At 42.4% G+C, this 16,689-nt stretch overlaps 1 protein-coding gene across 5 annotated transcripts in view; it reads right to left on the reverse strand.

Moving 5' to 3' along the window:
* The window catches only part of DPF3 (double PHD fingers 3), a 291,918-nt gene that overhangs the window by 48,957 nt on the left and 226,272 nt on the right, over positions 1–16,689 (reverse strand). The window contains exon 10 of one of the 5 annotated variants that reach the window (XR_008699676.1): positions 8,026–10,553. The exons of the other annotated variants lie outside the window; for them this stretch is intronic. The gene's annotated coding sequence lies outside the window, so the exon portion shown is untranslated. Of the gene's footprint in view, positions 1–8,025; positions 10,554–16,689 lie in introns of those variants that run through there. 5 annotated transcript variants of the gene reach the window in all.

Raw genomic sequence — 16,689 nt, forward strand, 5'->3', positions numbered from 1 at the left:
CGTGTACAAACCCAAACTTCTTGACATGCGTAGGGGGGGCTCTGCTCCCATAACCATCTTAAACATCACATTCTGCTGCTCAAGAACTCAAAACACCCATGACTTTCTCCCATTCCTGATTTTCATTTGCTGTGGATCAGGCCCCACCACAATGCGGATGCTACTTATATTACTAAGTCTTCTCACTACAGCCCAGGACCTCCCCCATGCCCTTCAGGCTCATCTTTATGGGCTTCAAACCTAGTGTCACTGGCACCTCTGAACTTTTGTTCTGGCATTCCCCACTATTGCCGTCAGCTGCCCGCCTTCTCTTTGCCCACCTGACTCTACTCATCTTTCCGTGAAGACTTACTTCAGCCGGCACTCTGCTGATACTTAGATTTTGCACCAACTTGGCACAAAATTAGGTGGTCTTGTCTTAAATAATATACTAACCACCTGTCTCGCCTCCTCATGAGCAGAAAAGATGTCTTATACAGTGAAGAGAGTCTCAGGGCCAGAAAATCCTCGGTTAGAAATAGCAGACGCTACCAGTTGTGACTGTTATATCAATTCCATCTCCCTGAGCTCCAATTTCCATCTCTGTGAAATAGGAATAATAATCTTAAGTTGAAAAGACTAAACATGGCCTTCACAAGCTAACATCTATAAGAAGCCCACTGATGACTAGCCCACTGTTAGTCATTCAGGTGTGTCTGACTCTTTGTGACCCCATGGACTATATAGCTCACCAGGCTCCCCTGTCCATGGAATTCTCCAGGCAAGAATACTGAAGTGCCATGCCCTTCTCCAGGGGATCTTCCCAATCCAGGGGTTGAACCCAGGTCTCCCGCATTGCAGGCAGATTCTTTACCATCTGAACCACCAGGGAAGCCCTTACAGCACATAGAAAGTATCCCCCAAAGTTTGTTTCAATTCCCCTTTGCTCATCTTCTATGTCCTGCAAAACCTAGCACAGTATTGCCACACAGAAGGCATTTGATAAATGTTTGATTAATTGATCGGTAGCATAAAACAAGCCAATAACTAGAGGGTCATTATGCAAAGTAACAGTATGTGGTCAAAATGCATTGATCTATTTTTCAATTATAGATGAAATGTTGATGTCTAGGGAGGGAAAACAATCTATTTTAACTAAAGAACTTTTCAAGATTTCAAACCACCAGCCAAGTAGAAGTTTCAGCATAAGTGTTAATGCTAGCAATTCATCACGCCCCTCCTCCACCCCTTCTTACACAAGTCACCTCTGTTTCCAACCTCTTTTATACTTCTGGACCACAGAAAGTTGACTTCACACACTAAATGCAGTGAACAATCCTTGCTACTTCTTTAAATCAAATACCAAACAAAACTAATCTATAGGCATTCTTTTCTAAGTTTAGAAAGCATCCTGATCACCCCCTCTCCCAAACAGAATTTTTATATAATACATACAGTTATAAAATTAACCTTGTCTTCTAATAAGACCTTTCTTTCCCCACCAAGCTGGGGAGAAGACAGTACACAACCAGGAATGTCAGCGAGGTCATTCAACCAAAATCCAGCTGAGAATAATTTCCAGACCCCATGAGCAACAATGAAGTCCATGTGCCAAGGGTGACACTGGGCATGGTGGGGTCCAACCACATGAGAAATGGGAATTCAGATGGAGTTTCGGCAGAACCGTTTTTACTTAGTGGCCTTTTGGCTTTACTATCCCTTTCTGCTGCTTTTTACTTCCTTTTACCCATACTGGGTATTTCTCTGAAGGAAAATGTCTCTTGCCACCACGTTCACTCTTCCAGCTGGTGTCTCACACTATCCAAACCAGAAGAGTCCCCATACAGGCTTGGGACATTGCTCCAGGGTGCATAGGAGCAAGCTTAGAAGTGTATTTTAGTTAGTAATCATAATATGCATTCATGAGACTAATTTTTCCCTTGTCTCCCACTCCATGGTGGTGAGTCAGGCACTCTTTCAGGTTGCCCAGCTGCATTTCAAAGCACTGCAGACCCAGGTTGGCCCCCAAGAGGTAATCTGGTCCATGCCCCTAATTCTACGCAGGAGAAATGCTTGACTAGCAGTGAGTTCTATTTCAGCCTCAATTGTCAAAAACCCTTGATGGCAAAAGAAGTTCGTCAATTTGTTCGAAGGCCCAAGGTGTTCCTCTTGTCATCTCTAGATGACAACTGGTCAGTCTCTTTTTTCTCAATGATACAAATAATGATGATTATTAAATGACCCATTAATCTCTTCCTCAAGTTAAACGAGCCCAAATCCTTTAACCCTTCCTTAAAGGATTTATTTTCCACCCCTTTAAACATGTTGTTAATAATCTTTATTGCATCTTTTGATTTTTCCACAGTTCAGTTCAGTCACTCAGTCATGTCCGACTCTTTGTGACCCCATGAACCGCAGCACACCAGGCCTGCCTGTCCATCACCAACTCCCAGAGTCCACCCAAACCCATGTCAATAGAGTCGATGCCATCCAGCCATCTCATCCTCTGTCATCCCCTTCTCCTCCTGCCCTCAATCTTTCCCAGCATCAGGGTCTTTTCCAATGAGTCAGCTCTTTGCATCAGGTGGCCAAAGTATTGGAGTTTTAGCTTCAACATCACTCCTTCCAATGAACACCCAGGACTGATCTCCTTTAGGATGGACTGGTTGGATCTCCTTGCAGTCCAAGGGACTCTCAAGAGCCTTCTCCAACACCACAGTTCAAAAGCATCAATTCTTCGGCCCTCAGCTTTCTTTATAGTCCAACTCTCACATCCATACATGACCCCTGGAAAAACCATAGCCTTAACTAGACGGACCTTTACACAGTTATTTTCAGCTAATTTGAACATGGTGGTATCAAATATTAAACAGGGGTGGAAAAGTACTTCCCAGCCCTTGCACAGTATTCCCAATATAACACATCCTGGTATCATGCTTACTTAAAAATAAACAACACAACACTCCTTCAGCTAATGTTCTACTAGGACTTCCAGATCCATCTCAGCTATGATTATGCCTTGCCAGGTGATCACTAACAGCACAGTCAACATAATTGTTACCAGTTAGATTGGTGCTAAACCATTGATGACCACTGTTCTCACCTCTCAGCAAGTATTTTCTACTCTGGTATAAGGAAATACCTGGTGGAAGCACAAAAGAGAGGGTGCTGCTCACACCATGTTTATGTAAAACATAAACAGGATTTTCTTTTATTTATTTATTTTTAATTGGAGGATAACTGCTTTACAATATTGTGCTGGTTTCTGCCATACATTAACATGAGTCATAATAGGATTTTCTAACTTTTGGTCTGAAGACTCTTTCTCCTTCCAGTCTATGCCCCAAAACTGACAAGTGGGTGAACTCAGATGTGCTCACAGGGCAGAGCTTACAGCAAATGGAGCAAATATACAACCTGTCCAACTCAACCCCTGTCTCTTTTAAGGAAACTTGCAAATGAGTAGGGGAATTTAGCAGTAAGCACCACTAAAAGTTATCCTGAGATCTGAAAGTTATGTATGTTTCCAAACAATTGAGCTTCTTCTAGCAAGGGCTAAAGAGGACATCATGGATAAATTTGACATGGATGCTGCCACTTAGCATGACTAGCTCATAGGCTACCCTTCAGGATAATCTCCTATTCAATTTGTAAGGTTTTAATTCAATAGGATGCCTAGCATCAGGAATCTTCTCCACCATCCAAGGAGGGAAATGATGTCTTATCAGTTCTTAGGGGATGTGAAGTTAAGAAGGTGGGGGAAGTCTCCTGATTCTGAATGACCACACAGGAGTCTGAGTTCTTAGGAATAAAGGTATCACAGTAACATCCTCAATACCCCCACGATTAACAATTTCAGAGAGCCACACAATCACAGAAGAATCAGTAGTCACCAGAGAGAGACCATTTCTCTAACTACAGCCGCTCCACGCCTTCCGTGTCAGGTTCCACGAAATGCCCTTTATCATTTATCTGATACAGATGACACAGTGCTGCCTACGTTCCCCAGGCCTGTAGGCACCATCCGCACAAATCTAACTATTCTAAAGTTGGCCTTTTTCCTACTTAAGTTACCAGAGATGAACCATATTACTCATCATGTCCCCAGAGTCACTATTATATATGACTAGGACACAGGCTGGTTGGATTATTGACAGATTCTTTGGGTAAACTCTGCACTGTTGTAGTTTGTATTCGGCACTCAAACTGGAAATTCCGGTTGACAGCTCTCTAAAATCTTGTGATGGAATTTTTGGCTCTGAAACATTTCTTCACATAGATCTCAATACAGCAGACGTTGCTGACCCTGGAATGCACTCCTAGCCCTTCACCTGATGATTTGAAATTCTTCTTTCCTCAGTCCTGAGACCTGGAAAATACCATAAAATTATCACCACCCAACTTAACAGTATAATAGTTGCTTTCTAAATCAGGATCAGCAAACAATGGCCCCTGAGCCAAATCTGGTCAGCTGCCTATTATTGTAAATAAAGTTTTATTGGAACACAACCATGTCCATTCATTTACATACTAACTCAGGCAGCTTTCATGCTACAACTCCAGAGCTGAGTAGTTGCAACAGATGTCTGAACTACAAAGTCTGAAATATTCACTGTCTGGGTCTTGATAGAAAAAGTTTTCAAACCCTCCATTATAAACCACAAGGGAAACAAATTGCTTATTTGGAATAACCTTTCCACCCTGACAAAACAAAACCAAAAAACAACTGTGACCCAAGTGACTAGTTTTTGCATACTGCTTTGCATAAAATGGGCTTCCCTATGGCTCAGACGGTAAAGAATCTGCCTGCAATGTGGGAGACCTGGGTTTGATCCCTAGGTAAGGAAGATGCCCTGGAGAAGGGATTGGCAACCCGCTCTAGTATTTTTGCCTGGAGAATCCTATGGACAGGGGAGCCTGGTGAACTAGACAGTCCATGGGGTCGCAAAGCGTGGGATACAACTGAGCAACTAACACAGTTTATTCACTTTCACTTTGCATAAAATCTGGTTTGACTCTCTTACAAAGTGTCCTCTGAAATAAGATACATAAAAGATATAAAATTCAAGAGAAATCTAAATAAAAATTCTAGAATGATAATAATAATATATAAAATACACTTAATATGTTGTTGTTGATTTTCAGTCTCTGAGTTGGATGCAACTCTTTGCGACCCCATGAACTGCAGCATGCCAGGCTCCTCTGTTCTCTACTATCTCCTGGAATTTGCTCAAATTCATGTCCATTGAGTCGGTGATGCTATCTAACCATCTCATCTTCTGCTGCCCCCTTCATATAAATATAATGTAGTATCAATATACATTATATAATAAAATATAATTATACATAATATATATATCCCTCTAGAATTTTTGTTATTTAAAAGTATTTTACATCTCATGATATATGATATGAAGTCATTTCAGTCATGTCCAACTCTTTGCAACCCCATAGACTACTGTAGCCTGCCAGGCTCTTCCATCCATGGGATTTTCCAGGCAAGAATACTGGAGTGGGCTGCCATTTCCTTCTCCAGGGGATCTTTCCAACCCAGGGATCGAACCTGGGTCTCCACATTGCAGGCAAAGTCTTTACTGTCTGAGCCACCACAGAATCGCATATGTAACTTATTTCAGAAGACATTTTGTAAGATATCATATATGTATAAATATGTTTTATTTAAATCAAAAGAAGTTGTGAATTTAAACTTGGGGGTTTGGGGATACAATAAAGTGAATTCAGTTCTAATCATATGGAATAATTTGAAGTTCTTAGAAAAAAAAGGATAAAAGGAATGTGATATAACAGATAACTCATCATCAATAATAATGTGAAATAAAAAACATATCTTTAAACTTACAACTGTGCCCAGAGTTTTAAACAGGAGATCTTTCAGAGGGTTGGATGGGGGAACATTTTTTCCTGGAACCACATCCTGAATTCCTAACACATGATGAATAATGACCTAGCTCCATCCAGAGGGCCACCAAAGGACCATTCCCAGCATGAAACAGGTCTAAGTCAGGATACCACCAGACGCACTCACAGGCTAAGTCAAGGATCTGCTGTCATGATGGAGTTTGGTCCGGGCAACCTAACCTCAACTTCTTCAACTCTCACCACCTGGAAGCCCTTGGCAAGCTGCCCCAAAGCCTTCAAAGGGTATCTGCTACATGCTCACATTTGATTTCGTCCACACAAAGTGGTTCTTCAGTGTTTTTAATTTACATTAAACATTTTAAAATAGGGAGATCTCCCAAATATTTAAAAATTTTGGCCCCTCTTGAAAAACCAGAGGACATGGGTACCCTGGGATCACGTTCTTGCAGGCAACACCACCTCGAGCTGTGGGAGCTGCCTCATTCAGGGCACAGGTGCTCGCAGGAGCTTTCTGGCTCTCCATACCCACTGCCAACCCTCTCTGTTATCCCCCAAAGCTGAGCATAAAGGCTGCTCCCTGTCTCCCTGGCACTGTTCATGTTCTCATCCCTGGCCTGTTTTACTCATTAATGATACCTGCCCTGTAGGCATCTGAATTCAAACCCAGAGCTAACTCTTCATACAAATTAATATAGTGCATTGGCAAAAATGCTTGTTCAACTTTTTCCAAAACATCTTACAGAAAAACCCCAACAAATTTTTAGGTCAACTCAATATTTCCAAATGGATGAGAAGAAATGACTTCTTTTTCTCATTCTCTGGCTCACATGTACACGTTCCCCCACCCTCCTGGTCAGTGACCACCAACAGACCGAAAGCATAAGCGTACTTTGCCAATAACAAACCGTCAGACATTTAGAAAAGGCAATCTCTGACTCATGACTTGCCATTAGAGACATTAGATTCTGCGGGGTCTCCTCTGTCCTTATTTACAGCTCCATGCTAGACATCTTGTCCCTACAAGCATCCCAAAGACAGTTTCTACAGAGAAAGCCTTAGTCATGAAGTAAAACACACTTTATACGGGCTTCCCAGGTGGGGCTAGCGGTAAAGAACCTGCCTGCCCATGCAGGAGACAAGAGAGACGTAGGTTTGATCTCTGGGTTAGGAAGATCCCCTGGAGAAGGAAATGGCAACCCACTCCAGTAATCTTGCCTGGAGAATCCCATGGACAGAGAAACCTGGCGGGCTAAAGTCTGAGGGCTCACAAAGAGTAGGACATGGCTGAAGCGATTTAGCACTAACACAAAACACACTTTAGGTAGAAAGTATTTGCCCTTCGGAGGCAAAGTACCCTCTTCCAGGGTACAAAGTAGAAGAATTTCAGGTGCAATCACTTCCTTCCTAAGAAGATATTTAAATCCCTAGGTAACCTCTGAATTTAGGCATCTCAAATCTGAGTCACTGTAGGAAGTGGGTGGGCTTCCCAGGAGCACTAATGGGAAAGAACCTGCCTGCCAATGCAGGAGACATAAGAGATGCAGGTTCGATCACTGGGTTGGGAAGATCCCCTGGAGAGGGCATGGCAACCCACTCCAGTATTCTTGCCTGGAGAATACCATGGGCAGGGGAGCCCAGCGGGCTACAGTCCATGGGGTCTCAAAGAGTCGAACACAACTGAAGGGACTTAGCATGCACACACAGGAAGTGGGTAGTGTGTAATAAATGATCAAAACTTCTACTTCAAGTATCTATAAACAGATGAACAGATAAAGAAAATGTAATATATACATGCAATGGAATGGTATTCAATCTGAAAAAAGGAATGAATTGTGACATGTTACAACATGAATGAACTTTGAAGATATGCTAAGAGAAACAAGTCTGGCAAAAAGGACAAATACTGTATGATTGTACTTAGATGAAGTACCTCAAATAATCGAATTCATAGAGACAGAAAGTAGAATGGTGATTGCCAGGAGCTAGGGAGGGGGAAATGGACAGTGTTTAATGGATATAGAGCTTCAGTTGAAAAAGACAAAAAAGTTCTGGAGATGGATGGTGGGGATGGTTGCACAACAATGTGAGTGTAGTTAATGCTACTGACCATACACTTCAAAAAGTTAAAATGGTAAATATCATGTATATTTCACCCACAGTAAAAAGAAGAAAACCCTAAGGAGGGTATATCAGGGGGAATATCCTTTTTACTGCTAGAGAAATGTATAAATCCATAATGTCTAAAGGAAGATGGAACATGCTAGCGGCACCGTCATAGTGTCCTGTTCCATCTCCATCTGGCCTGTGTGTGAGCTGGCAACACTCAGGGGGCAAACCTGGCCTGAGAGGCTGGCCTGCTTCACTCTGACCTAGAGGACCCATCAGAGAAGTGTCCACCTTCACACTCAAGAAGATACTTATCTTGGGGCGGGGGGCAGGCTTACAGCTGTGCCAACTGGCAGCTTGGGGAGCCTACACCACTACCTTCCAAAAAGTGGAAGCATTAACCTCTCAGCTTTTCCCAAGCACACACTACATCGTGCATTATTGTGCAAAACTATCTTAGCACAGGGTGTGACAGCAACATTGGATGGGTATCTTAAGTCAGTACACATAACCAAGCTCTCCACAGCTCCATTTTGGCCATGGAGAGGGTGGCAGTGGCTGTGGTGATGGTGGGTGGGCAACAGCAACTCTGGACTCAAAGCTCGGATGCTGGTACCAACCCTGGACATCGTGCACTTTCCAAGTCACCACCTGTCAGCCAAGCCAGTGGCAGCCTCTGTTCTGGACTATGCTTCTAAACAAAACAATGGGGCTCAACAGATCCTGGGCATGAGAATGGGCAGAATCCTTTCAGGAGCCCCTACTATAGGCCAGTGTGAAAGTTGAACTCATGGAGGATGAGGATGGAAAAGCAACATTTACAGAGATGCTATAGGAGCATTGGAAACAGACTTTTATTTTAACCGAAACTTACACAAACTTGATACAAACCCTACATTATGCAAAACTTTATCACAATTCTACGCATGTTATAACTTGTGGGAGATGGTTGGAGAGTGGATTATTATTATAATTCTCATTTTGATAAAGGACACTTTCTATCAGAAAATGTCACAGAAAGAACAAAATGATAAAAAAAAAAAAAAAAGGAAAAAGATACTCTTGGTGATCTCCCCCAGGGACTGGCCTTGAACAGACTGGCAAGAATTCTGTGCCCCTCCAACTCCCCTCGCTAAGGTAAAAGAGATATTCTCGGGCTTGGAACCATCCCACTAACACTGTCACCCAAGACTTTTCCTGAGAGGAATATCCAGTGTTAGATGGTACATTGATTATTATGACTCTGCTTAGCAGTGAGGGAAACTCAAGAGACCGGGAGCAAAGCCCAGTGGCCCAGCCAGTCACCCCAGCTCCTTCCCTAGGCTGCAGACACAATGTTGAATGTATTTCATAGGTCACATTCACGTCCACTAACATGGCCATAAAAGGACCGTTCACCTGCCTTTTTCCCCATCAGCAACTGAACGTGTGAGCTTTCCATCCGTCAGGCTGGCCTTCCTCACCCCTGGGGACATCTAGAAGCCAGATCAGCAGAAGGCTCCCTTTGCAAGTCTCCTCTAGGAGTTGTCAGGGAATGGACTCAGTATCATCCCAGCAAATGCTTATTTTTTGTTCTCTTTTTTTCCTCCTCTTTCTCTTTCTTCACTGGGTTATTTTAAACAAAGCTGTCTGTGTTTAAATCTGTTGAACTTGCAGAGATATATTTAATCGCTAGATGGAATTCCTTTCAGAACTAGGCCTCATCAGACACGATAACCAGGAGGCAGGCTGCTTCTTGACATCAGATAAATGGGGCTTGCCTGGGGTGAGGGGAGAGTTTGTTTGTTTGACTGTTTTAGAGGGGAGCAGAGAGACTGCTGATAGCCCTTGTGGCTAATTTATTTCAGTCAAGTCTTAACACATAATCAAACACTTTCAATAGACTTTTGAAGAAGGAAAAAAAAAAAAAACTGATCACTCCTCACTTACCACTTCCAACTTGCAGAAATAAAAATACCTAAAGAACATACATGAATGGCTTTTTAAAAAGCCTGAGAGAGCAGAGTTGATCTTTATTCTCTTATTAAAAATGCGGGGTATTTTTCCTTAGAGTTAATATGCAGTCTTTATTTTACAGTAAGTCCTCTATTGATTTTCATGTCTTCACAAAAATTGCTTTTAACTTTTAAAGTTGAAGGTACTTTAAACAAAAATACTGTGCCAGATCAGCACCTTTTCTTTTAAATATTGAAATAAATAAAATAGTTAACTCTTTTTTTTTTCCCTGTAAGTCTGTTTGTGTTCAGTTATTTCTACGGTAGAGCGATTCCAGTCTGACCTGGATATTTTCTCACAGACACTTAAAAAAAAAAAAGTAATGGAGAATTAAAAAAAAAAAGTCTTCTTATTGCACAAAGTGAGGCCATTCCCGAGACTTCTCTGAGCCGAGCTGAGTTGCGCTGGAGGCTTGTCCACAATCCAGGCTCCTGTGTTGGCGGAAACGCATGCGCAGGAGGGGGCCAGGCAAGGGAAGAGGAGAAGGAGGAGGAGGAAGAGGAAGAGGAGGTGCTGATTCTCGTAGCTTCTCTCCACCTTCTTCAGATACGGCTTGCTTGAAGGATGCCGGAGTCTCCAGGTCAGAGCGTTGACTGCAGAGGGAAAGGCAATGAGAGATAAAACAAAAAACAACAGCATAGGACAACTGCCTAAAAAAGAAAGATTTCAATTTAAGGAAGTGGTGGAAATGAAATGAATCGGGGGAAAAAAAAAAAACGGAAACAACTAACAATTTGCCACACGAATGAGGCCACGCTATGCACAACGAGCACCAGACTAGCTGTCTCTCGTGCCTTCATTCAACATCAGCAGCTCAACATCAGCCAGGAATAGGAGAGATCAGCTGCTCCTGGACAACAGAATGACACGAGAAACAGAGGGCGTGGCTGGGTTTTTAATTCCTAGGTGGCTGTAGCAGGCAAAACTGGGTATTAGCAAAATGTGGCTCAGACAGTAAAGCGTCTGCCTGCAATGCGGGAGACCCGGGTTCGATACCTGGGTCGGGAAGATCCCTGGAGAAGGAAATGGCAACCCACTCCTGTATCCTTGCCTGGAGAATCCCATGGACAGAGAAGCCTGGTAGGCTACAGTCCACGGGGTTGCAAAGAGTTGGACACTACTGAGCGACTTCACTTTCACTTTACTTTTTTCTCCTCTACTTAGAAATGAAACAATCTTTTCCCTGTTGAAATACTCCAGAAGGACCATTATGATAGAATCTGTCACCTGTCACTTAAATGGAAATGAGTAGTATCTATGCTACGGGACCAGTAGTAGTCACAGCAAAGCCCAACGGGTGCCCCATTTGGTCTAAGGCGAAAAGGACACTGCTTCATGTGCACGCTCTCATCCCTCCATCCTGCCCCAGGGTGTCAGAATTACTCAGAGAGAAAATCAAGCCAAGATATCTGTTCCAGTCCTCAACTAGCCCAGTGATCCCAGAGTCAGCCTTGGAACGTGGTGGCAGTTCAAACCAGGTGGGTCCCTTTAGCCTGGATGGGAACCAGCCGGGCAAGGATTTTGCTTCTAGCTGAAATGAAGTCTGCGAGGTTATTCTGGTCTTTGGAATGGAATAGTCGGCACAAAGGAATAAGCAATAAAACCAAGGACTATCACATTTCACCCCAAGAAGCAGTTCCTGAGGGCAGAGATGGGTCTCCCCATGGTGTCCAGCTCACTCTGACTGGTGAGAGGAGGAGAGGGGAGGGTTCAACTGTAAAGCGGCCAAGCTGGCAGGGAACAAAGTTCAAAATCTAATGAGCTAAAAAAAAAAACCCCAAAAAACCAAATGAGCTGCTCAGCCTCTTCCAAGTTGCACCTCCCCTTCCCATCCCCCATCGCTTCTGGTACCCAAGGCATCACTGGTCAGGGGTACAGGACTGGATTTGATGCACTTCCAAAGCCAGGACTCTATCTATCCACCGATGCTTTTAAAGGGAGACTGAGAAGGGCCTCATTTCCACCTGCCGCCAAGCCCTCCCTACACCCCTGTTCCTGAATCTTTCCTCTGCATCCCATCCCATCCCCCTGTCCCCTTCTCAGATCTGCTTCTGTGCTGTCCCTTCCCAGGCTCCCCTCCTCACCCTCCCCTGTGCTCATCTCTTCACTGTTCCATCTCCTCCAGCCCCTTCACTCCAGCAACAGAACCAGCTGGCCTCTCTCCAGAGCCCCCAGAGAGCACTTGCCAAGTTGGGCATCCATCAGACTTTCACCCTCTGCCAGGAGTCTTCCAGTCCCTCCCCCAGTGGCCCAGATCCCCACCCACCCGGCCTCGTTTCATTGCTTGCTTGGTGAGTCTGTCTCATAACCATACCCCACATCCTTTCCATTTCCTCAAATTTCTACCTTTGACCCCCCAACACACACACACAAACACACTCACATATACATTCTTCTTCTACCCTAATTAAGCCACCTAGAAAGTAGCTGGTTGCTTCTCAACTTTTTGCTCCTACATCTATTTATTTTTTCTGGGCCAAGTGTGGGCCACTGGGAATGTCCTCTTACATCTCAGTCTTCTGTTCTCAGCCGCCTTAAGGAGGCTTACTTTCCATCACTCCACAGATCTCCTACTTGCCCCTCACCCCATCTTCATGTCCTCATTCTCTCTCCTTCCCCCCACCCCACTGCCTCTGGGTTTCATTTACCTCCTTCACTTGACCTTAATACTGTGTCCAGCTATGGCTTCAACTTTTCTACCGAGAAAATTTCTTGAGCATCCACTCTGCATAGAAGGAGACGCTAAATCCTTCCACTAATTAGCTCAGAAACGTTGCTCAGTTCTGTTTATCTCAACAAACAATTATGGCACAATGGTGTCGGGTACTGTCCGAGGGACATACATGACATCATTTTACCTTCAAGGAAACACACCATCTGTTTGATGAGAAAGACTACCAAAAAATCACAATATGTTTTGATAAGCACTAATGCTATGGACATGGACAAAATGCTAAAGAACAATACTTAAGCACTTTTAAAAAATACTGTGATTTTTGCCATTTTACATTTCAGGCTGTGATTCCCAGTTTTGCTTTTTATTCAGCACTATCTTCATTCTCTCTCACAATAGACACCCTTGCCTACAGATTAAATAGCAATAGTCAAACTACAGCTCTTTGTTGATCTGGATGACTTCCTCCAAGAAAATCTCCCTGATTACTGGTGATCCACAGCAAAAATACTCACATACCATCCCATGAAACTCTTATATGTTTTTAACTACTTACTAATATCTAGTTTGCCCAGCTAGATTCCAAATAAATCCACTGACCCTGTGTTTAATTTCATCCTATCCTTCACAAGGCTGAGCTGCTATTACTCAGTCCCTAGCCACTAAATGAATGAAAATATTATACTCTACAAACATACTAGCTTAAACCTCAGCTTAAAGGCAAAATTTCTGAGTCACTCATAATGGAGTAAATCAATCATGAATAGAGTCTGTGGATTGTAGTACTGCATCAATGTGAATTCCTTGGTTATGATCATTGTACTGCAGTTAATTGAAGAATCTGGGTGAAGAGTATATAGAAAATCTTTGTATAATTTGTGCAAGTTTGTAAGTATGAAAACTATTTCAAAACTTAAAAAAAAATTTAAGTCAGTTATTGGCGAAGGGCCAGTGTTAAAACACTTTGAAAACCTAATTGCAAATGCTTTTTAGCCAATAATTTCATTCTGACAAGGATCTTCTGTCATTCTCAGCTGTTTTATAAATCAATCAAGTTGAACGATTTTCCCTATACGGTTTTTCCTATTTTGAGTAAATGGTCAGAAATCACTTTTATTAAGCACAACAGAATCATATAATTCAGTGTTTCAGTGTTAGAAGTACTTGGGTATGTGACCAAAACAGAGTCTGAGGTCTTCACTCCCTGCCACCTCACCCCTCCACCTACCCCACTCCAATGTCACCACCAGCAATCACACTGACCATCAGTCAACCTCAGTTCTTTGGGGAAGTTCATGAAAACTTAGACACTGCCACCTCTCAACAGGATTCTAAGGGGATAATAGGCTGGGATTTAGAAGTTCGGTTTGGGTTGGGTTAGGTTGATTTGGTTTGTTTTTTACAGCATCAGATGCCTCTTTTCAATCCAGCGAGGTCTTGAGTGAAAGACCTTAAAGCCCTTGACTGATCGTACTCAAGAGAGACCCAGACACCACCTACTGACCCTGGAACTTCAGACCAGTCATTTAACCTGATCAAACCTTAGTTTCCTCATCAGCAAAATGGGTATAAAGAAAATCTATTTTATCTCACGAGGTTGTCTGAAGAATCATGGTTAGGTAATGTTGATTATGTATTGTGATAGGGTAAGGAATGTCCAGGGCTTCCACGGTGGCTCAGATGGTAAAGAATCTGTCCGCAACGCGGGAGACTTGGATTCGATCCCTGGGTTTGGAAGATCCCCTGGAGAAGGGAATGGCTACCCACTCCAGTATTTCTGCCTGGAGAATACTCCAGTATTCATTCCTGGTGAATTCCATGGATAGAGGAGCCTGGCAGGCTACAGTCCGTGGGATTGCAAAGAGTCAGACACGACTGAGCAAGTAACGCACACAAGGAATGTCCATATTCTAGGGATAGAGAAACCATGGCAGAGATTCATGGAAACAAACTCACAAAGGGATTAAGTTCAGACTTTTCTACTCTAGGCTTCTACTCAAAAAATGCCTCACTCAGAAAATACATGGCACAAGTAACTTCACTTCCAGAAGAGTCAACAAAATCCCCCATAGAAAAATTCCTAACACATGAGTCTGCTCAAACTTTAAGTACAAGTTCAAGATGATATTCATCAGACATAACAGGAGGCATATTGGGATAATATTAATTAATTTTATTCCACCATGAAGTGAGAACCTCCAAACAGCCTTTAGTTCTCTCCCTGAGTAATAATCTTGTGTTCCCTCAAGTGCTATATAAAGGCAATACCAGGCTGCAGCCTATTAGGTGCAAAGAGAGATGCAAGGTAAGCAGGAAGACTTAAAAGGATACTATTGATGTGAACATCATGTTTTTATTAAATCTTTCTCTCTAAAATACCAGTAGCAAATCGCATTAGTGACTTTAAAGTACCTTTAAAAAAATTAAATGCAAATTTCTCACTCCCAGTGTTAATAGTGATTAGAGGGTCTGCTCTCTACATAGTCTCAGTAACAGATGTAAAGGATTAGACTGTCCTAGGTAGGAAAAAACAACAGGTAGACAACAACGATAATCACCTTTACAGAAAGAGTTCCCCCCAGGGGTTTTGTATGTTGCAACAAATTTAGAAGGTTCTACTATCTTTGATTCTCCTATCTTTGGGCTAGGATTCAGAAAATTAGGTGACATTTCTGAAGGATTTGGGGTGGCACTTTACTGAGCTGAGGACAGAGAAAACTAATCAGACCATTTTCATCCTGTTGATTCTAATTTATTTTGTACTAATATTTGAGTATCGATACTTAACAAAAGCAACAACAAAACAACAGATATGCTGACTACTCACACAACTCTTGCAGTTTTCTGAGGTTGCAAGAAAGTAGATCTTTGTCCCTAATAGGCATCAGGAGGGAATGTCTAGAAATGGTAGTTTAGAAGATGAGCTCTTTATAAAGCTGCGCACAGAATTTTAATTGGAATTACCTTTGGGGGATCTAACTGCTTACTCTTCAGTTTTGAAATTCCTTTTAATAAGACTGATTACCTTTTAAAGTTCTCAGGTGGACCTGAGAAAAAGGAAGAGAGATATATCTATATATACCTATAGTCCATATATGGAACATGCAAGGAGCAATGCAGAACAATATTAAAAGTAAATAGTATAAGTGCTGGAGTCAGGTTGCCAAGGATCAAAATCTGGCTCCTTATTAGCTCTGGGACTTCAAGTACATTCCTTAATTACTAACGTTCAGTTTCCTCATCTGTAAACTGTGGGTAATACAAGCACCTACCTTACAGATAGTCAAGAAGATTAAATGAACAGTTCCAGGGAAAACAGAACAAGGCCTGGCATATAAATGGTTTGCCATTGCTATATAAAGAAAGGAGGATAAACTATAACATCGACCATCAAGGCACTTGGAAAGCCAGGACAGCCAGCTTCCTCCTCCTAAGCTCCCTTTTAGAGTTTTCTTCATTCCCCTTAAGACATCTGCCTCCAAGCAATGTCCATTTCCTTCTCTTGAATGTAACTCAGTCTCTCTGGGTTGATCTTTCCCAGTGAAAAGTGAAGGACTTGAACCTGATCATCTTCAAAGTCCCTTCCAGTTCTTTTCCTGTGTTGTTTTTTTTTAAAGATTGTAGATTCTGATACTATAAGCAAGATAAGGTACTCAAGTAATGCTAAAAGGCTTGATTACATTCACCTTTGCTACACCAACTAAGAAAGATGAGAACATCTACCACCCTAAACAAGAGACACTGAAGATCAAGTTATGCCAGTAAAACTAAAATAGGTGAGCAATAGCCATCCTCATAAATCTTTGCATGGGAGTTTGTTTAGACAATTCATTCGTGGTTCCCCTTCAGAACCCCAAGCTAGACTCTGAAATTAGATGAACTTTCATAATTTGCTTTGATTATATGCATTTTTTTAATTTCAAGTTCAAAGTCAAGCTGTCACTGAGAATTTCAGGACTACAAGCAACTACAAGATTCCAAATGACCATATAGATTGGTTGGATACATTTTTATTAGTGTATAGAAGCTCCCATTTTACCAGTGGGAGCAAGTTA

This window comes from Bubalus kerabau, chromosome 10, assembly GCF_029407905.1.
Source record: "Bubalus kerabau isolate K-KA32 ecotype Philippines breed swamp buffalo chromosome 10, PCC_UOA_SB_1v2, whole genome shotgun sequence".
Lineage (NCBI taxonomy): Eukaryota > Metazoa > Chordata > Mammalia > Artiodactyla > Bovidae > Bubalus > Bubalus kerabau.